Consider the following 21,589-nt stretch of genomic DNA (forward strand, 5'->3'; position numbering starts at 1 on the left):
TGTTGAAGGCGGGCACTGTCTTCCTTCCCTGTTATTTGACCTGAGGCCAAACTGTGGTGGAGGTAATGAAGATAATGGTGACCTCCTTCAAAGGGTCCCATGCAGGCTTTGCTATACTCAGTGCTCCCAACCCTGCATCAGGCCACCACCAACCCACACCTTCCCCAGAGACTCCTGGACACTCACGAGCAAGTCTGGGTCAGTGTTTTGTGGGGTCACTGCTGTTTTCTCCTGGGTCCTGATGAGTGCAAAGTTCTGTTTGTGCCCTTTAAGAGTCTGTTTTCCCAGCCCTGTGTAAGTTCTGGTGGCTCTATAGTGGGGTTAATGGCGTCCTGTTCCAAGAGGGCTTATTCCTTACCCAGGTCTACTGCTCCCAGAGCCCTGCCCCTGCAGCAGTCTGCTGCTGAGCTGTACCTCCTCAGGAGATACCCAAACACAGTTCTGTCTCAGTCTTTGTGAGATTTCTGTGTCCTGTTTGAGCACACCAGGTATACTTGAGCCCTCTGAGTACCTCTGGCAGATATGGGGTTTGATTCTAAACGTGATTTTGCCCCTCCTACCATCTTGCTAGGGCTTCTCCTTTGCCCTTGGACATGGGATATCTCCTCACCGTTGTTCCAGCACCGTGCCACCACTGCTCCAGCATCGCATAGATTTTAATTAGTTCCTCACCCCCAAATGCCATATAACTCCAGAGGTTTTATTTCTGCTTAAAAATGGAGAACTTGCAAGACCATGGGCCTGAGTTAGTCTGTGGTATCGAGTATCACAAGCTAAGTAGCATTTGCCCCATTTAATTGAGACTCCCAGATTCCTATTTTCCTATCTTTGCCATATCACATGCCTTTTATCTGTGAACCTGCCCTAATGTTTTTGGGAGGGATGTTAAAGTAAAATCCCACTATTGTCTGAAAATGTTTCAAAACCAAATATAGACCAAGAAAGTTGCATGTGTCAAGAAAAATGGTGGAGTACATATTTTTGGTTAAAGAAAATAACCTTTTCAGGTGTTTTAAAAAAACAGCATATACATGTTCAGTTGCATCAGTCTGTTTTTTTGTTTTTATTTCTTCTTTGCCCCTGTATAATCAATGCCTGGAATAATTTTTCTTTGCTTTATTGCTTCTAGTTATTGACTAAAACATACTATTTTGATGTTGTGTAGAAAACTTCTGTGTTGAGATGGTGAGTTAGCATTAGCAGTGCTCAGCAGATACTGGATTCTCTGCTGCTGTCGCTTTCTTATTTAGATCCCTGGGAAATACCAGTTCCTCCTGTGGATGCATCTAGCTGACACTGATGCCTCCTGGTCCTTTCCATATTTCTCTACAGGATTCTGATTGTGTCCTTGACATCTGCACCCTAATGTGCCGCTCCCACTACCACTTGCCATATGTCCACAGCAAGCACTCCCGTCAACACAGGTCCCTAAGCTCCCTCCCCCATCACTGGCTTCCTGTTTGAGTCAGTAGGGTTATCCTCCACAAGTTTCCTACGGCAGAAGACTAGGCTTCTTTCTTGGCCCCCTCCCTCTTCTACCTCATGCAGAAAGGTACTAAAATACATAGACTTAACCTCTGTAATACTTTGAAATTCATCCCAGGCTTTCAAAACCATCGTCTGAGTTAACACCCCATTATTTCCCACCTAGATTATATAACAGCTTCTAACGGACCTTTCTGCTCTAACAACACCTGTCTCTGATACATTTCCTTCCCTGCAACTTGGATGATCTTGTTGAAGTGTACATCTGATCCTGTCCACCTCCAAGTCCTTATTTGTTCGTTAAATTGTAAGTGGAGTCTCAATCTCATGCAGTGGTACCTGAGAGTCACTATTGTGTGTCCCCCGTTTGCCTCTCCTGACTTACATTTCAATACTCTGTCCCAGTTTCTTGCATTTGCACTGTACTGAATGACGCCCTAGCCCAGGCAAGCTTTACTTTCTGTAGCTTCTTCTAATGGCAAATCTTTGTCCCCTCCTTTTCACCTGGCAAACTCTCACTTCCATGCAGAATTCTGCTAAGATACTAACCTTTCCAGGCAGTTGTCCTAACTCTCAGGTCTACACACGCATTCTGGGCAGTTAGCTCTCTCTTCTGTGCTCTCACAGTTCTGTGTGCTGCGTCATAGCTGCATCATAATTGGCTGTCCTCTCTTTTGTTCCTGCTGCTGTAACTAGACTGGGTTCTCGTTAAAGATAAGATCTCCTGCCTTACTTGTCTTTCTAGCTTACCACACATGGCAGAAAATGAACACTTGGTAACAGTGCATTGACTGTATGAGAGGAGGAATGTTAATGTTAAAGAATATAGAGGGCGAAATTAAGGCCCACAGTTTATTTACTCACTCAGCAAATAGGTATTTAAAGTTTCAGATGTTTTTAAAAAATCTCTTACAGACCTCTCATTGGCATTTATCATCTTTCTTTGAGTAGCACTCCCTAAAAGTTTTGAACATTTTATTAGAAATTGGGGGCATGGATCTTGCTAATTAGGTCCAATTGAGATCCATGGCCGCAGAAAGGATCTCTGACTGTAGCCAGCTATTATCACACTTGAATTGAAATAGTGTCCTTGGCTTATGTGTAGATTCAAAAACTGAGAGACTGGGAATATTCTGGAGGGCACAGTGGAAACTCCAGGATGGCTACAAACCAAGGGGTAAACAGAGTAGGACAGAATGAGCTCCAGCGCCAACTTCTGACCTTGGGCCGTAATACCAGCTGTAAAATGAAGGCTGAAGAAGTGCAGTGGTGCATCAAAGAGCTTTTGTGGACTTGGCAGGAAACTCAAAAGACAGTTGTGCGATGCGACTGTTAAGATAGCAGTGCGTTCTTGTGACTTGGATATAGCATGGTCTTGGGAGTGAGAGAAAGTACCCTTCTTAGCTATTCCAGAGTGTGAGAGAGTAGTCCTTACACCAGAGCCGAGCTTCTGACGAAGATTTTATGCAAGAGAACTTAAAAATGAGGTCTAGACCAGCAGGAGCACTTCAGAAACATATAAGCATTAAATCTTAGGAGGAGTGACTGAAGAAAAAAGAGGTGCTTAAGTTAAGAAAAGCAAAACTGAGGGGCACGTGATGGTTGAGGAAAATGTGGAAGTCAGGGGCAGAAAGTTTTTTCTACAGCTGGAGCCCAAAATCATGAATATGTGTTTGCCTGTGCACATGTTTTAAACAGAAACATCTTGGTTTAGGCAATGTTAACAATTTGCAGTCACAGGGCATGAGACATTTTATTCACGAAAGATCCCAGGGTCCTTGTGCAGACTGATTCACTTACACATGAGAGAGTAGTGCTGGGGGTTCTTGTCAGACCACCTTTGTCATGATAGAACAACTTTTAATTATTGTCACCTTTTACTTACTCTGCCGAGGGGAGACCACTGAGCGGGAACCTCCCTTTAGAGAGAATGGATCTGTCCAAGGTGGCATTGCACGCCACAGCAGCAGGGAAGTGCAGGCACAGCTTGAGTGATCTAAAGATCCAGTGAAGGACCTGGGAGGGCAATGCCTCTTCACTCCCAGGAGGACTCCTGAAAAGTCTGGGCTGCAATATTCTATCTGAAGCCCAGCACGCATAATGCCCCGAGCCCGACAGAATACCTGCACTTGAGACCGTGTGCCTTGGCTGACCACCTCATCAGAGAAGAGATCTTTTCAGTTTCTAGAACAGAAAAAAAAGAAAAAGTTTTATTGAATCATTGTTCAGTTAATTTTGAAACTGGACTTACCTCTTCCTTTCATTTGCTGTGTATTTCTTTGCTGTCTCCAGCCCGGTGGCTTTGTTACTTAGTAGAGAAAGAGAAAGACTGCTCTGAGAGTGGATCGTCCAGAGGAAACATGGCTCCTGTAAACCAGTGGTGCTCATGGATAAACAGGAAAACGCATTTGCCTGTTCAGTTTGTGAAGTTAAAAATATCTTTTATGAGTAGGAAATCAATTGAATTCCTTTTGTCCTATAAGGAAAAGTAGGCTTAAGGAGTTGGTTGTGAGTTGGAGGTAAGGGGAGTGAAGAACAGGGATTTTGTTTTTATTTCTTAGTTATTAATATGTACAGTTAGTAAGTGTGACTTTGCAGATAGGAAGTAGTGCAAAAAAAAAAAAAAAAAATCCTAGTATTTCTTACCAGATTGCTGTGACGGTGCGGTATCAGCAGCTCTGTCAACAGACATAAGAGTGAGAACTCTCAGCTATCATAAAAAATGTAATATTTAGAGTGTTGAAGTGGGATGCAGGAGGGCTCCGATGGCTACCTAATTTATGAGCTTCCAGAAAGCTAAGCTGAGAATGGGCAACGTGCTCTTATTTGCCACTGTTGTTCCCTTCAGTTAGTAAGCGTGATTTCTAGCGATTGGCTATCTTCAGTAATCAATTAATTACTGCTTTCCAAAAGAACCCATACATTATTTAATTAGCAAACACACTCATTTTCTTGATCACCAGTAGCAACAATCATACATATTTTGAAAGTACAAGCTTAGAAGTCTTCCACCCTGTAGCTTGACTTCCCTGTTTCATTGTGAGTGTCTGTGTGTTTTCACAATGATAGCTGATAACCCAAATGCATCTGTTTTATGCCTTGTCTTACTTGGTCTTCCTGGCTTCCCTCTTCCCTCCCCACCCCTGAGTCTGCCTTAAAAGGATCTACTGTGCTGTGTTGCTTCCCAAGAGCTTGTCAGAGAGAACAGTTTTGTCATTTGCAGTGTGTTCATGATGCCATGACAGATCTGCCTGCGTTTCTTCCGGTACAGCGCCTGAGACGTGACATATTTAGAACACCCTTTCCTTTCCCAGATTCCTTCCACCCCAGCCCCTTATTTTAGGATTCTCATTTGCCACGAGGTTTACCAAATCTGAAGACTTTGGTTTAGGAAGTGACCTTAGTAGGGGACTTTATTTTTTAAAATTCTTCTGCTTCTTTATATTGTGTTATTAGTTTCATAATATATAACGAACATCTCTCCATGCAATAGGTAAAACTCACATTCCCCTGGAGAAGGGCATTGCAACTTGCTCCAGTATTCTTGCCTGGAGAATCCCAAGGACAGAGGAGCCTGGTGGGCTACAGTCCATGGCATTGCAAAGAGCTGGACACAACTGAAGGGACTTGAAAGTGAAAGTCACTCAGTTATGTGTGACTCTTTGCAACTCCGGGGTCCATAGAGTCCATGGAATTCTCTAGGCCAGAATACTGGAGTGGTTAGCCGTTCCTTTCTCCAGGGGATCTTCTTAACCCAGGGATTGAACCGAGGTCTCCTGTATTGCAGGGGGATTCTTTACGAGCTAAGCCACCAGGGAGGCCCCTGAAGTGACTTAGCAGTAGCATATAATGAACATCCATGCAATAGGTAAACCTATCCTGCTGACAGAAACTTAGAGATTGGGTCGGAAGCACAGCATTCAATTAGAAGCTAGTATAGGAGGCCCACAAGAAAGAAGTAACACTAAAAGGTTTACAACATACATCACAAATCCGTAAGTTTAGGAAGCATGTGTCTCCCAGTTAACTTCAGGGAAAACATCAGGATTCAAGGCATAAGGCAAAAGTCGTCATGATGGTCATGGTGAGGGGCTCTGTGCCCACCGCCCACAGTTCCTACTGTTCAGTCACTGAGTCATGTCTGACTCTTTGCGACCCCATGGCCTACAGCATGCCAGGCTCCTCTGTCCTCCTCCACTATCTCCCACCGTTTGCTCACATTCATGTCCACTGAGTCAGTGATGCTATCTAACCATCTCATTCTCTTCCACCCTCTTTTACTTTCAGTCTTTCTCAGCATCAAGGTCTTTTCCAGTGATTTGATTCTTTGCATCAGGTGGCCAAAGTATTAGAGCTTCAGCATCAGTCCTTCCAATGAATATTAAGGATTGATTTTCTTTAAAATTGTCTGGTTTGATTTCCTTGCAGTCCAGAGGACTCTCAAGAGTCTTCTCTAATACCACCAACTGTCCATAGTCTGTGACTCAAATGCTTTTCCCTCAGATATTCCATCAGCTTCCTCACCTCCTTCCCAGTCCTTTACATATTCTCTTCTCTCATCCTTATCTGTGGCTCTCCGTGCCTCGGGGTCATGTCCCATCTAGACAGCAGGATAGGCTGCCTAACACGGAACTACCTACCATTTCCTCTAGGTACACAGTGTTCACAGCTCCCAAGGGGAGGGCTGGGGGCTCTCCTTTATTAGCATCTTGTCCATTTCCATTCTTTTCTCATTGTCCTGGTTGACATTTTCCATGTTGAGATTTTTGACTGCTTGCTTCTCTTTGGACACCATTGCTCCTAGGCCTGTCCTTGCTATCTCACTGCAGGTGCTCCACCATGCCACTTCAACTCCCAGACCTGCTCCCTCTCACCTCCTACTCTTACAGGCCTCTAGGGCCCACACGCCCTCAGGGCCATGGGGAGCAAAGACTGAGAGGCAAGCAGTGATGAGCAAGGCACATGCAATTCTTGAGTGGGGGGGACTTCGTTCTCAACTTTGTTTGCCGTGGAAATTTATTTTTATCATCACATGAGTAGTCAAGGTGTTTTAAAAGAAACATGAGGCGAAAATGAGTCAAAATTTACAAGTCAGCAGTTACTAAAGACATTTAATAATTTACAGTATTCTCAATCATAAACATCACACTTTGCAAAGGATACTTATTTGCTTAAACTTATAAATCTGGCTTCCCTGATGGCGCCAGTGGTAAAGAATCTGCCTGCAATGCGGGAGACCCAGGATTGATCCCTGGGATAGGAGAGATCTCCTGGAGAAGGAAATGGCAACCGACTCTAGTATTCTTGCCTGGAGAATTCCATGGACAGAGGAGCCTGGTAGGCTACAGTCCATGGGATCACAAAGAGTCTGACATGCCTGAGCAACACTTTCCCTATAAACAGGAGTAAAAAAGACGTCACCCAACAAGGTTGACAGTTCCCACATATCATGTCTCAATTTGGAGACAGAAGTCTGGTTCATGCTATACTCTTCTCACACCTCTCACCCACCATGCTGTGACTCTTAGCCAAGTGTGCACAGACCCAGGCTGGCCTATTTTGACTTAATTCAGCCCTCTGTTTGCTTATCTGTGTCGTCACTGGTAACCATTTCTGTTGATTTGAAGGGTGTAGCTCCAAACAATGGAATGCTTTATCTCTTGCTTTTTTTTTTTTTTTTTAACTGACAGTGCTTTTAGTTCTGCAATATTTTGAGATACAGTTGACATACAGCACTATTTACATTTAAGGTATAGACCATTAATTTGACTTGCATACATCGTGAAATGATTGCCACAGTAAGCTTAATGACAGTAATCTAATATATATATGTGTGTGTGTGTGTGTGTGTGTATAATTAAAGAAATATAAATTTTTCTTGTGATGATAACTCTAAGGATTGACTGTCTTAACAGCTTTCTTATATGAAACTCAGCAGTAATATATTTACCGTGTGGTAAATACATTATATCCCCAATACTAATTTATCTCATAACTGAAATTTTGTACCCTTTCACTACTTTCATCCAATTCCACCTCCCCTTGTCCTCCCCCTCTGGTAACCACAAATCTTCTTTTTCTATAAATATGTTTGTTTTTGAAGTATAATTGGCCTTCTATACATTTCAGAATGATCACCACAATAAGTCTAGTTATAATATGTCACCTTACAAAGCTATTAATAACTCTTAACTGTGTTTCCCATATTGTAAACTTCATGACTCATTATTTTCTCCTGAACTTTATATCCCTTAATCTCTCTCACCTTTCTTTTCTCCCCCTACCTGTTTCCACTCTTGACAACTACCTGTTATCTCCTCTGTTACCTATAACTCTTGCTGTTTGCCATATTTGTTCATTTGTTTTGTTTTTAGTTTCCACATACAAATGAAATCATATGGTATTGTCTTTTTCTGACTTACTTCACTTAGCATCACACCCTCCAGGTCCATCCATGTTATTGTAAATGGCATTATTTCATTCCTTTTTATGACTAAGTAATATTCCATTATGTGTGTGTGTATGCACGTGTATGTGTGTGTGTGTGCATGCCACATCTTCTTTATCCATTCTCCTATTGATAGACACATAGGCTGCTTCCATGTCATGGCTGTTGTAAGTAATGCTGCAGTGAATGCAGGGGCACATATGTCTTTTCTAATGAGTGATTTTGTTTTCTTAATTATCCAGGAGTGGAATTGCTAGATCATTTAGTGGTTCTATTTTTCATTTTTTGAGGAATCTTTATACTGTTTTCCCTAGCAGCTGAACCAATATATACTTCATTTTATTTCGAACAAAATTCTAGGTCTCCATAACTCCATTTGAGTCATACACAACACATGGGGCCCTTTTCTATGTTATCTTCTCCATGATAATCAACCATTGAGGGAATATTTACTAACTGGGAGCTGAATCTATTAAATAATGATCTCATTTTAACCATACCACTACCCTCTAAGGTAAATGTTTCTATTCCTATGTTGTGATGAGAATTGTAAGGCTGATCAAATTTAAGTAACATGCCCAGTGCTATCCTAGTAGTAGCAGTGAAGTTGGTGTTGATATCTGTGGTTGTATGAACTCTAAGATAGTTCTCCCAATCGAAGTCTTAATCTGAGATTCTGTGGATAGTTTCAGGATCCAAAAATGGGTTTCAGGTCTTTGTTGGCTCCTGAAATTGAATCCCAGGTTTGGTTTGTTACATGCGTTTTATGGTAAAAGCAGCCATGCTCATTGCTCAGTCATGCCCGACTCTTCTGTAACCCTATGGACTATAGCCCACCAGGCTTCTCTGTCCATGGCATTCTCCAGGCAAGAATATTGGAGTGGGTTGCCATTTTCTGCTTCATGGGATCTTCCTGATGCAGGAATTGAACCCTCATCTTCTGCATTGGCAGGCGGATTCTTTACCACTTTGACACCTCGGAAGATCCTGAGCTTCTTTGCTTCCTCCTGAAATTGCCCAAGTGCTGTCCTCTCCACCCTCATCAGATTTTCAGTTACGCATGTAACCTCAAACAGTATTAGTACCCATATTTTGCATTCCCTCCTTTTATTTTGCTCATTTACATGAAAGTCTATACTCTTGTTCACATGTTAGTTTTGTGTCCTTCCTTCCATTTTTATTTTTTTTCCTTGCTTTTCTTCTTATGCCTAAGTGTAAAACTTAAACCTAATTTTCTCATATTTAGTCTTCCTAAGTTCAACTTCTTCATATCAGCTCATTTCAGACTCCTGGGATCCTAATTCTTATATCTGGTATTTTTAACACCCATCTCTATTTCATGTCATCTGTCAATTCATATTTAAAAAAAAAAAAGCTAAAACAAAAAATGACAGTTTTCAACAATTCTTGACTATGGACTATTGCTTACCTCTGGGGATCCAGGATGGAAATATAATCTCTTGCTCTCAGGTTTCTGACGAAATTATTCCTTAGTAGTCTCTTGATATGATACTAACCTCTATAGGTCTCTTTTGTGAAGGGTGCAAGTGTGTTTACCAGGGACCAGGCTGGATGGAGACAAGACAACACTTTAGACAGTCCAACTATCTGGAGATACTCCTTGAAGTTGATGTTTTTCAAATATGTATTTAACATTTATTTAATAGACACCAAAGTAAAGTGGCTTTTCTATTTATAGGGTATATACATTTTCAGCCAACTTTTTAACTTCGTTCAAATTGTCTTTCAGGGTTTTTTTTTTTTTTAATAACCCATAATCACAAAGAAAAGTAACTTAGGTAAATGGTGTTACAGTTTGTTCAAATTATAACCCCACATTCTAATTTTATGGGCTTCAGGTTGACACCTACCTTTCACCATTCTTGTTCTCACTTCCAATTTATATTTAAGTTTCTGAAACAAAATACTTCTTAGGGGCATATTCCAAGGGTTGAAATGTAGATAATGAACTAAATCACTTTTTTTAGATTAAAACAAAAAAAAGAAACCACTTCACCATGCCTGACTCAGTTTTAGAATGTCAACTGACTCTCAGCCAGCTTGTCTCAAGGCTACTGGAGCAGCCTGTAATGGAAACATGCGGTTTGCGATTATGCTTCACAAGTAACTCAGCAGAGTAAGTTCAGCACCGGGAGAAGTGTTTCCACAATTTCCACTTGAGTGTGTTACCTATTTTTGCCAATTATGTTAGGAGTCTCATGTGGAAAACTGACTTAACTAGCATTGTATTTACATTTATCCTAGGGCTATTTTAATGTGCTTTATGAACTGGTGTCCCAGGCAGCTGTCCAGCTGACTCCTCCTTAATTGAGCTCTATAGACAGAATGAAATAAAGATTAAGTAAATATAGCCGTCAGACACTCTAGGCACACAGTAAATGCAGGCAGTCACCAGAAAGGAGTTTTGACTAGACTAGTTTGAGTAAATCCTTTGTTTCTTCGGAGGAAAAGAAGGTGATTTGTTACATCCTCAACTTCTGGCTGTTTTTTTTTTTTTTTTTTCAATTCATGGTGTTAGTGTAGGAAATGATTTAATCAATAGGCCAGAAACTTAGAGTTTACATATTTCTAAGTATTTTTTTCAGTTTGTATGCATAAGTAACCTCTTTGAAGATGGTTGGATACCCACCGTTTTCCTTCCCTCTGCCTTAGCAATTAAGATGAGCCAAACACGAATACCTTTTTCTGCCACACTTTGGAGTTTAAATATTACCGTATAGAATTGTAAGCAGAAATGTAAGCAGCGTTTAGGAAAATGACAATGGAGTAAATTGGTCAGGAAGAGAAGGTCCTGAGGGCCAGGACTCCAGGTCCTAAATGACTGCCATATTCTAGATGAGAAAGAATGTGAGAAGAGAGTGCTGATTCCTGAAAAAAACTCCCGCAGCTTCTTTCAGTGGTCAGTCCCCACACAGTAAGAATCACGGCTGAGAACATAGACAACAAGGATCATAGCAGAAAGCTTTTAATTATGCTTCAGTCTGGAAGAAGACACACTGTTTTTCTAACTGTGCAATAAGAAATAAAAAGAGTTTCCCCAGTTTTACAAGGCTTCCCTGGTGGCTCAGATGGTTAAGAATCTGCCTGTAATATGGGAGACATGGATTCGGTCCCTGGATTGGGAAGATCTCCTGGAGTAGCAAGTGGCAACCCATTCCAGTATTCTATGGACAGAGGAGCCTGGCAGGCCACGGTCCATCGGGTCGAAAAGAGTCTGACATGTCTGAGCGACTACACTCTCCCCAGGTTTACACTGGGAAACTGACACACTCCTTGATTCGAGTGTGTACCCTCAAGGGCAGGAGTACCCTGCCACCATCAGACATTGGACTCCAAACCGAATGACTCTAGCCAACACAAATGATGACTCTCCTACACCAGAGTCCATGAGGAGACAACTCATTTTAATTTTGCCATGCTTTAATGATATTTAAATGACTCAAGTGGTTTTTATAAATGAATATATTACAAAGTTCATGTTCAAGAATTATCATTAAACCATAATGGACTTTACCATTTATTAGTTTCATAAATGTCACCTTGTTATTAACAATACAGGTAAAGCAACTTCACAGAAGTTTCCATTATCATCCATTGAATGAATCTTTGAATTTTTTGAGCTGGAGTTTTAGGCATTCTCATGTCACCCTCATAATTCAACTTTATAGTCAGGCTCATATGCATAAGCAATATGATGTTTTAGACTTTTCAAGATTCCATTTTCATATAAGGACAAAATTTCTAAATTAAACATTGAGAAATGCTCTTCAGAAAGCAGTGTGGCCAGAAGTATGGTGACTCATACAGACTGCGCTTGTGTCCCCAGCATGTCCTATTCATGAGTGTCTTGTGCCAAGCATGGTTTGGTATTTCTCCTCCCAAGTATTTGAAACAGCCACGTCCCACTGCATTTTAATCATTTCACTAATGCTAAGGGAGGAGCTATGTGTTGGCTTGTCAATATTCTTCTCCTTTTTCAAAATTCCTAAGACCAGGTCATATTTAGACGAACATGAAACACCCCCAGCTTATGATTCTGTAAATCTTTAAATGTTACATTAGAAAAAAAAAATTGTCAACTTTTATTATTGAGGAGGCTTTAAGACACATTAATATGTATTTGGCAAGTGAAAAGGTCAAAATTGTCAGGACTGTAATTTCAAGAACACCCTGGAATTGATAGTAAAATAATGAAATTCTTTGCTAAATGTCTAATTGTCTGTATTTTCTTTAACATGGATGAATCATTTTACTCTATAATTTCAGAGCAGAGGTTTTTCTTTTTTATTTTGCAGGATTTTGTTCATATATTTATAGGGATTATGCATTTTTTAAAACCCTTTTTATTTTGTATTGGGGTCGCAAAGAGTCAGACACAACTGAGCGACTGATCTGATCTGATGTGGGGTATAGAGAGTTAATACTGTTGTGATAGTTTCAGGTGAACAGCAAAGTTCAGTCTGTATTTTTAAAGAAGGTAATTAGCCAGTCTGTATTTTTTTAAAGAAGGTAGTTCTGGAAACAAATTAATTGCAAATCCAGGATTCAGTTTACTCATGACCTTAACAGACTTTTAATTCACTTTCACTACACCTGTACGTTTGTTTTATTGTGGGCAGAGGTAGGGGAAAGCGTTGGAGAAGTCTCAGATGGTGTGTGGGATGCAGTTTTTTCATGAAAAATACGGCCATTGTCTCATTTGCCCACAGCTGTTGAGAGTAGGGGGCCTGCTGGAAAGGAGCCTTGGCAGAAGGCCTCACACAACGCGTTCTGCATGTTTCTCGGGGATGAATACTTATACTTGGTCTTTCCCAAGCAGAGATCTCCAACCGCTACACTACCTTAGTCTGCCTGGTGAATCTTTATCAGATCATTTGCTTTTCAGATTGTTTGAACCTAACATTTACTGTCAATGAAACTGAGATTTGTGTTCAATTACAAATCCCCAATAATCAACTGTACCTCCTTGAGGATGTATGTTTGGGTAAGAGGCTTGAAGAAGAGGCATGAGCTGAACTGGCCACAGCTACTCAAGAACCCCATCTGGGCATTGTTGGAATGCAAACTGTTGAACTCAGATGGACTTGTCTTACCATCTGGTTGCAATTTTGGTGCCTGAGCCCTGGATGTATTATTCCTTTATATTTGAGTTAACTCAATCCAGTTTTTTTTTTTTTTTTTTTTTAAAGATGGCCAGAACGTTGTCAATGCATATACTTAGTTTGATTATTTTGCTTGTTTAATTCAACTAACTTTTAAAAGTGCATGAATATATTCCTATTGCTAGAATATAAATATCAGATTGTGTGTTAAGCCTCTTGGCAAAAGATGGATGTTTTTCTCTTCGTTTTTTTTAATCTGTGTGAGCAAGTCTCAATTGACCATGATTTTCAAGTTCAATAATATTTAGATAAAGTGTGAAAAATAGTTTCCTTATTTACTAAATTTCATTATTAATATAAATAATTGTGTTGGAATATTTTGAAAGATGGATTTCTTTCTCAGTGGATTTTTTGACCCATCTTTAAAAAAAATCTGTTCCTGTCAGTACGTGCTCATGGGAATGCAGATGGTTTTGATACTGACCAGGGTTTTTGGTCTTCCCCAATCAATAGAAATTGACTAGAGGCCAGACAAGAAATTCAGGCAAGGCTTTATTGAGACTCCTATGCCAGCTATAGGAGGGAGCAAAAATAATTAACAGATTCTCTTGCTAGCCCTATCCCGGGGGAAAAGTGAGCTTCTTCCTTATATGGGGTGAGAGGTGTTTCCAGGGGGTGCACCATAGGGGTGGCTTGGGTGTTTGCCCACCTCTCTAGTGGCATTGACTGCAGGGGGCATGATCAGTACCCTGGTTTTGCTTCACCACCCTGTTTTTGCTCCTGGCTCTTTAGAAATGGGAACCAGGTTTTTTGTTTGTTTTTTGTATCTTTTGTGCAGAATTTGCCCCAACTGTGAGGCACACAGTTATTTTTAGTCCCATATAGTTTCTCTGTTGCTGGAGGAGAAGTTTGTCCAGGTGCAAAAAGCACTGCAGCACTTGCAACAAAGCGTCCAGGTCCCAGCTTGTCTGAGTTTCAGTGGTTGAAACAGAGTAGGTTTGAAGATGGTCTTAAATTGTTTTCCTCTCCAGTGCATGCTGAGAAACCTTTCTGTCCGCCTGCTCTAGGCCTCTTCCTGGGTAAGGCTGAGCAGAGGTGCTGAGCTCAGTCAGCCCTATCTTCGTGTTTTTCTGGTCTACAGGAAGGGTACTGAGGCTGTAGTGGTATAAGCTGATACTTACAGAGTATTACCATTGCCATGCGCTGTCCAAAGCACTTTGGACACACTGAGTTAATCTTTTAAAAAATTTGTGAGTTAGGTGTCTTTATTACCACCATTTTACAGATGCAAGTAATGAAGAGTTTCAGTAACAGAGGCTGAGAACTCCCTTTCCCTCATTTCCTGTATTTGCACTCCATCCTCTCTTGAAACCGTTTCAGGAGCATTTCGTCCTGCTGCCACATGTCATGGGAATAAACACAAGCTGAATTTCCAGTCCCCCAGTGGGAGACAAAGATTCGTTCCCTTCTTACCTGCCTCTCTTTGGGGAGCCCTTCACAAGCTCTTCTGGCTTCCTCTGTACTACACAAGTCAGATAATCTGGTTCAGTTCATGTTAGGATTTGTGTTTCATGTATTATGCTACTTACATGTATTTCTCTCCATCATAAAGTTGACTTCTGGTTTATTTTAAATTATATAGAGATAAAAGATGTGTATAATAACTATGTAAAGAAGTGACTCATAGGAAAAAAAAACCTGATGCTGGAAAAGATTGAAGGTGGGAAGAGAAGGGGACAACAGAGGATGAGATGGTTGGATGGCATCACTGACTCAATGGACATGAGTCTGGGTGAACTCCGGGAGTTGGTGATGGGACAGGGAAGCCTAGTGTGCTGCAGTCCATGGGGTCACAAAGAGTCAGACACGACTGAGTGACTGGACTGATAACAGCTATCCTAAGTACTCTTGCCTGGAAAATCCTGTGGACGGAGGAGTCTGGTAGGCTACAGTCCATGAGGTCACTAAGAGTCGGACACGACAGAGTGACTTCACTTTCACTTTTCATTTTCATGCATTAGAGAAGGAAATGGCAACCCACTCCAGTGTTCTTGCCTGGAGAATCCCAGGGAGGTGGAGCCTGATGGGCTGCCATCTATGGGGTTGCACAGAGTCGGACACGACTGAAGCGACTTAGCAGCAGCAGCAGCAGCAAGGTGTTATAAAAAGAAATCCCTTTGTTTATTTACTAGTTTCATTCAAGTCATTTATTAACCAACTTCCTTTGCTGACAAAGGTCCATCTAGTCAAAGCTATGGTTTTTCCAGTAGTCATGTATGGATGGGGCCACAAAGAGTCGGACACAACTGAGCGACTGAACTGAACTGAAACTGAACAGGTACGGATGTGAGAGTTGAACTATAAAGAAAGCTGAGTGCCTAAGAATTGATGCTTTTGGACTGTGGTGTTGGAGAAAACTCTTGAGAGTCCCTTGGACTGAAGGAGATCCAACCAGTCCATCCTAAAGCAAATCCGTCCTGAGTGTTCATTGGAAGGACTGATGCTGAAGCTGAAACTCCAATAGTTTGGCCACCTCATGTGAAGAACTGACTCATTTGAAAAGACCTTGATGCTGGGAAAGATTGAAGGTGGGAGGAGAAGGGGACGACAGAGGATGAGGTGGTTGGATGGCATCACTGGCTCAATGGACATGAGTTTTAGTAAACTCTGGGAGTTGGTGATGGACATGGAAGCCTGGCGTGCTGCAGTCCATGGGGTCACAAAGAGTTGGACATGGCTGAGAGACTGAACTGAACTTTGTTACAAGATAAATTTATGTGCAGGAATGAGATATCCCCTGCCCTGGGGTTATCTAAGGCTGAAGGATTTCCTGATTTAGTACTAAAAGTAATAAAGTTCTGGGCAGACTGGGGAAGTTGGTCATCCTTTGCAAGAATCAGGTCAAATTAAGTTTACTTTCATATCATGTACACGGGCAAATTGCTTGATGCATAACAAGTGGCTAATAAATATTAATTGAATAATGAATGGGGGCTAGGCTTTGTCCTAGGGCTTAAGAGTAGAATGATTTAAATCCAACAGATGGCATCGCAGACAGAATAGCATATGTCAAGTTCTAGAAGTGGGAAACCTTAGTATATGGTTTGTAAACTCAGAAAACCCCATGCAGGAAGACACAGAGCAACAGGGAGGCTTATGCTATAAATGAGAAAGGTGTATATAATCCAGATTATTGAGGACCTTCTATTTAAGGCGAAGGAGTTGGGTTTTATTTTTCGTAAGAGGGAACAGCTTTAGATTTTTAAGCAGGGGCACGATACAGTTACATTGCCACAAAGGTAGCTTTGTAGACAAGATGGAAGGTAAATGAGAAGGATGGAGAGAATGAGTGTGATGGGTGGGTGGAGGGAGCAAAAGAGTGAGGAAGCTGTTGCAAAAATGCTCACAGAAGATGCTCATAGTTTTATTGAGGTTGGTAAAGATAGTGATGGAGAGAGAAAGGGCAAACAAGAAGGTAAAGGTTTGAGAACAAGGTGGATGGTGAAGTTAATTCACCTTGCTCACCTCCTGTCCAAATGGAGACAGAATGGGTAAGATGGCTGAAGGGATGCCCAGATCTCCTCCATGGATGGCTGGTGGTGTGGTGGAAGGCGGATGAGAGGAAGCCTGGAGAGAAAGTGAACTTCCATCCATTTGGAACTGTTTGGAGTTGACTGTGCAACAGATTAAGATGTTTGATGACATAACTGAGTCGTCAAAAAGCATGAAGCAGTGTTCAGGATATGAAACACTATCCCCTACATGATAAAAGCTGTTGATGTTTACTTCCTGATTGTAAAGATACTTAGTTTTCAATGGGAAATATTTATGAGATTTTGAATTTTTTTTAAAATTTTATTTTATTTTTAAACTTTATAATATTGTATTAGTTTTGCCAAATATCGAAATGAATCCACCACAGGTATACCTGTGTTCCCCATCCTGAACCCTCCTCCCCCCTCCCTCCCCATACCCTCCCTCTGGGTCGTCCCAGTGCACCAGCCCCAAGCATCCAGTATCGTGCATCGAACCTGGACCGGTGACTCGTTTCATACATGATATTATACATATTTCAATGCCATTCTCCCAAATCTCCCCACCGAATTTTTAAATAACAAAATGAGCATGACAGAGAATCTTACTCCCATATTCAGAAGTAATCACTATTAATGTCTTGAGAAACATCATTGAAGATTGATGCACTGATCTCTCTCTCTTACTATCTAAGACCACAGGGCATTTGCTTAAACTCCCTGTGCCTCAGTTTGCTCATGTATCAGATGGTTATTGGCATTCAATAGAGGGGGTATTAGCTGAGTGAAATAGTAAACCCTCAGAAGAGTGTCTGGCCCATAGGAAGCACGATCAAAGCATCATCGAATATAACATATCCATCTTTTAAAAATAAATGGTTTGTATTTCATGCTGTTTTGTAACCTCCTTTGTTGTATACTATCATTCTTTACTGTTCATTAACTCGTGAACTTCCAGATGTTCAAGCTTGTTTTAGAAAAGGCAGAGGAACCAGAGATCAAATTGCCAACATCCACTGGATCATTGGAAAAGCACGGGAGTTCCAGAAAAACATCTATTTCTGCTTTATTGACTATGCCAAAGCCTTTGACTGTGTGGATCACAATAAACTGTGGAAAATTCTGAAAGAGATGGGAATACCAGACCACCTGATCTGCCTCTTGAGAAATGTGTATGCAGGTCAGGAATCAACAGTTAGAACTGGACATGGTTCCAAGTACGTCAAGGCTGTATATAGTCACCCTGCTTATTTAACTTATATGCAGAGTACATCATAAGAAACGCTGGGCTGGAGGAAGCACAAACTGAAATCAAGATTGCTGGGAGAGATATCAATAACCTCAGATATGCAGATGACACCACCCTTATGGCAGAAAGTGAAGAACTAAAGAGCCTCTTGATGAAAGTGAAAGAGGAGAGTGAAAAAGTTGGCTTAAAGCTCGGCATTCAGAAAACTAAGATCACGGCATCTGGTCCCATCACTTCATGGCAAAGAGATGGGGAAACAATGAAAACAGTGGCTGACTTTATTTTTTGGGCTCCAAAATCACTGCAGATGGTGACTGCAGCCATGAAATTCCTTCCAAGCTTACTCCTTGGAAGGAAAGTTATGACCACCCTAGACAGCATATTCAAAGGCAGAGGCATTACTTTGCCAACAAAGGTTCGTTTAGTCAAAGCTATGGTTTTTCCAGTAGTCATGTATGGATGTGAGAGTTGGACTATAAAGAAAGCTGAGTGCCAAAGAATTGATTCTTTTGAACTGTGGTGTTGGAGAAGACTCTTGAGAGTCCCTTGGACTGCAAGGAGATCCAACCAGTCCATCCTAAAGGAAATCAGCCTTGAATATTCATCGGAAGGACGGATGCTGAAGCTAAAACTCCACTACTTTGGCCACCTGATGCAAAGAGCTGACTCATTTGAAAAGACCCTGATGCTGGGAAAGATTGCGGGCAGAAGAAGGGGACAACAGAGGATGAGATGGTTGGATGGCATCACTGACACAGTGGACATGAGTCTGGGTAAACTCCAGGAGTTGGTGATGGACAGGGAGGCCTGGCCTGCTGTGGTTCATGGTGTCACAAAGAGTCAGACACGACTGAGCGACTGAACTGAACTGAACTGAACTGAACTCTTAGTCAGTGAAATATATCTTTCTACCCCTTTAGACCAAAATTAATTTTTACTGCTAGAATTCAAAAGACAACTGAAATGAAAACCAAAACAAAAATAGAAACCCACCATGATGATAACAAAACATTAACAAGGTCAGTCTTTGAAAATGCTTTGACTTGACCTTCAACTATCAACCCATAGGGACCATTACAAGGGACGGTTTGTTACAGCTAGATCATCTTACTTTCTGATGAAAAAAAAATAACCCAAAGGGTTTTGCTCTTTTCTACTGTCCTTTGCTCTTCTGCCCTCACATTAATAATTCTTCTAACCTTTAATGTCTCATTGATCACCTGTCAGGTGAGATTTCTACCTTTTATCCTGGCAGCATCTGTGCGGTGCTAGTTTTTCATTCATCTTCACTTGTGCTATTAAGGTCTAAATTTGTTTCTGTGACTAAATAGGGCAATTTATACCTTTAATCCAAACCATTTCTTTTTATTTCTGAAAAAGATGGGGATAAAAATCCAAATGGCTGAAATCTTTTATCAGAGGCACTTGAAAAATCAATTTTTCTCAAGAGTGAGAGTGAGGGCAAAGAGGATTTTGTCACTGTGTTGGAATTCTAACAAACTGTTCTGTCATCCTCTAGAGGTGTCTTGGTTTAAAAAAAAGTCATGTTATGATAACCTTTAGAAAGTCAAGTGATTGACGTGCAGACATTGTGAGAGAAAATATAACCTCTAAAATAATGGTTGTAGGTAAAGCAATTTTTAAATTATGTGGTGAGGAAGCAAAAGAAATTAGCATTTCTTTTATAGCATTTGATGTATCTTTGTGGACATGCTGTTCCTCCTGTTAACTGAGGAATACCTGTTTTAGCACGATTTATATTGACGCTTTGCATTTATATAGTGTTTCGGGCCCTGAGCAGTTCATAAGCATTGAGTGTAAACAGTGTGCCTGCAAGCCAGGTAACTGAATATTCTGAACTCACAGATGGGGAGGCACCAGCACAGAGAGCTGTGTTACCCTGGGCTCTTAGTCACTGGGAGAAAGAGAAATGAGAGCCCTGAGTAGTTTTCCATGTTGAGAAACAATTAATTTGGCCTAAAAGTTTAAGTTGATTCTGCCTGCTTAGAATTTGGTCTTCTGGAAGCAGTAGCCTGAGTTTTCTGAAGACTTCTTCCACTTTCTGTCCTCATATTTTGGGTGAGGTTGATCCCCCAACTCTCAAGGGTGAGAATATGACCCAAAAGTGACTGCCTGGCGTAGTCCATTTTCTTGGCTACTCTAATGAGAGCAGTTCTGCAATAATGGCTAACTGTGGCTTGAGCTGTTACACCTATTCCTCTGGAGTTGCTGAATAACTGCAGTATAGGCCTGGTAGGTCTTGAGACTGTCTGTTGACTCCTGGATCAAACTGTACCTGAAGACAGAGCCATAAAATTTTTCATTACATGAGCCATTACATTATCTATTTCCCCTGATAAAGGTAAATTTTCTTTTTCAGTGAAGTAAAGAATCATTTTATAAGGTTATTAGATTCTTTTAAAAATTTATCTTTTAGGTTAGAACATAAAGTGATTCTTAAAGTTTTTATACCCTGATGTTCATTTCAACAAAGTATCAAAAGTTACTTGTCAGGAGAAATTCTGTTGAATAAGTAACAGAGGACAGTTTGGAAGTAGTAAAGTAAAAAAAAAATTGTTGATTTCTGAAAGATACAGAAAATAAATCTCAAGTATATTTTCATAAGTGTACTTTTGTGTTAGATTTTTTTTAAAAATTCATTTTGAAAGATTCATACTGATTTTAATCATGTTGCTCCTAGTGATGTAGCATATCCAGTGCTCTGATGTAGAATCGGAGCTTTCATTGTTTGTGTGTTTAAGCCTAGATTTTGGAGGTGATGTGCGTTCCTGTATGGCTTAGTTATGGTCAGGTATTTGGTAGAACAACCCCAAATGTTTGTCTTTTAAAGGTCAAGGCTGGACAGGGACAGTGGCAAAGAATGAGCTCTGATTACTTCCATGAGTAACTTTTCCCTCTTAATTGGGATGTTTCTGGGCCATCCAGAAAATGTCTCCCCAAGAAACCTGAGAAATGGAAAGTTCATGTTTCTCATTAATCCTAATCTGGTATAAGACTAACTGGGCTAATGATTGATGCAGAATAGCATGAAAAGTACGCAAATTGCATTTTCCATTTTAGTCACTGAAATTTGGTCTTGGGTAGTTTCATTCTCTTTTGTAATTTTCACACAGAAGAGGGAAAAAAACAGTTTACCATTAGGTACATGCAGGTCCCTCAACATCCCCGTCAGGTGTGTGTTAGTGCTATGCTCTCCTGAAAGTCAAGGAAAGTGTGCTGGGTTGGGGAGCTGGGGCTAGGGGTTAGGAGAGAGCTAATACACTGTTGGTGATGGACAGGGAGGCCTGGCGTGCTGCGGTTCATGGGGTCGCAAAGAGTCAGACGCAACTGAACTGAATACACTTGGTAATGCCTGGACCAAGATCAGAACAGTCAGCTTGCAAATGAGGTTTTGTAACCGCTATTGAATGCAATAGAGGCAGAAAAAGTCTTCCCTATAGGTATAAGGATGACAAATCTGAGTTTGTGCTAGTGGCAGCATTCATGGGAAGAGTAATTAATGTAGCTACTAGTGACTGAGTGCTTATAACATGTAAGACATCAGGATTTTAAAGGTGCTATCTTGTCCCACTATCACAGCAATGCCACAGGTCATATAAAGATACTTCTTCAAAATTTTCCAAGCGACCCTTCAGCAGTATGTGAATGGTGAATTTCCAGATGTTCAAGCTGGTTTTAGAAAAGGCAGAGGAACCAGAGATCAAATTGCCAACATCCGCTGGATCATTGA

At 40.9% G+C, this 21,589-nt stretch overlaps 1 long non-coding RNA gene and 1 pseudogene across 1 annotated transcript in view; one reads left to right on the forward strand and one right to left on the reverse strand.

Annotated features, from left to right (window-relative positions):
* Positions 1-21,589, forward strand: part of LOC133235198 (uncharacterized) — a 306,595-nt gene that overhangs the window by 57,308 nt on the left and 227,698 nt on the right. The window lies entirely within an intron of this gene.
* On the reverse strand, positions 5,324-6,331 carry LOC133234937 (protein BEX1-like; annotated as a pseudogene).

This window comes from Bos javanicus, chromosome 22, assembly GCF_032452875.1.
Source record: "Bos javanicus breed banteng chromosome 22, ARS-OSU_banteng_1.0, whole genome shotgun sequence".
In the NCBI taxonomy this organism is placed as follows: domain Eukaryota; kingdom Metazoa; phylum Chordata; class Mammalia; order Artiodactyla; family Bovidae; genus Bos; species Bos javanicus.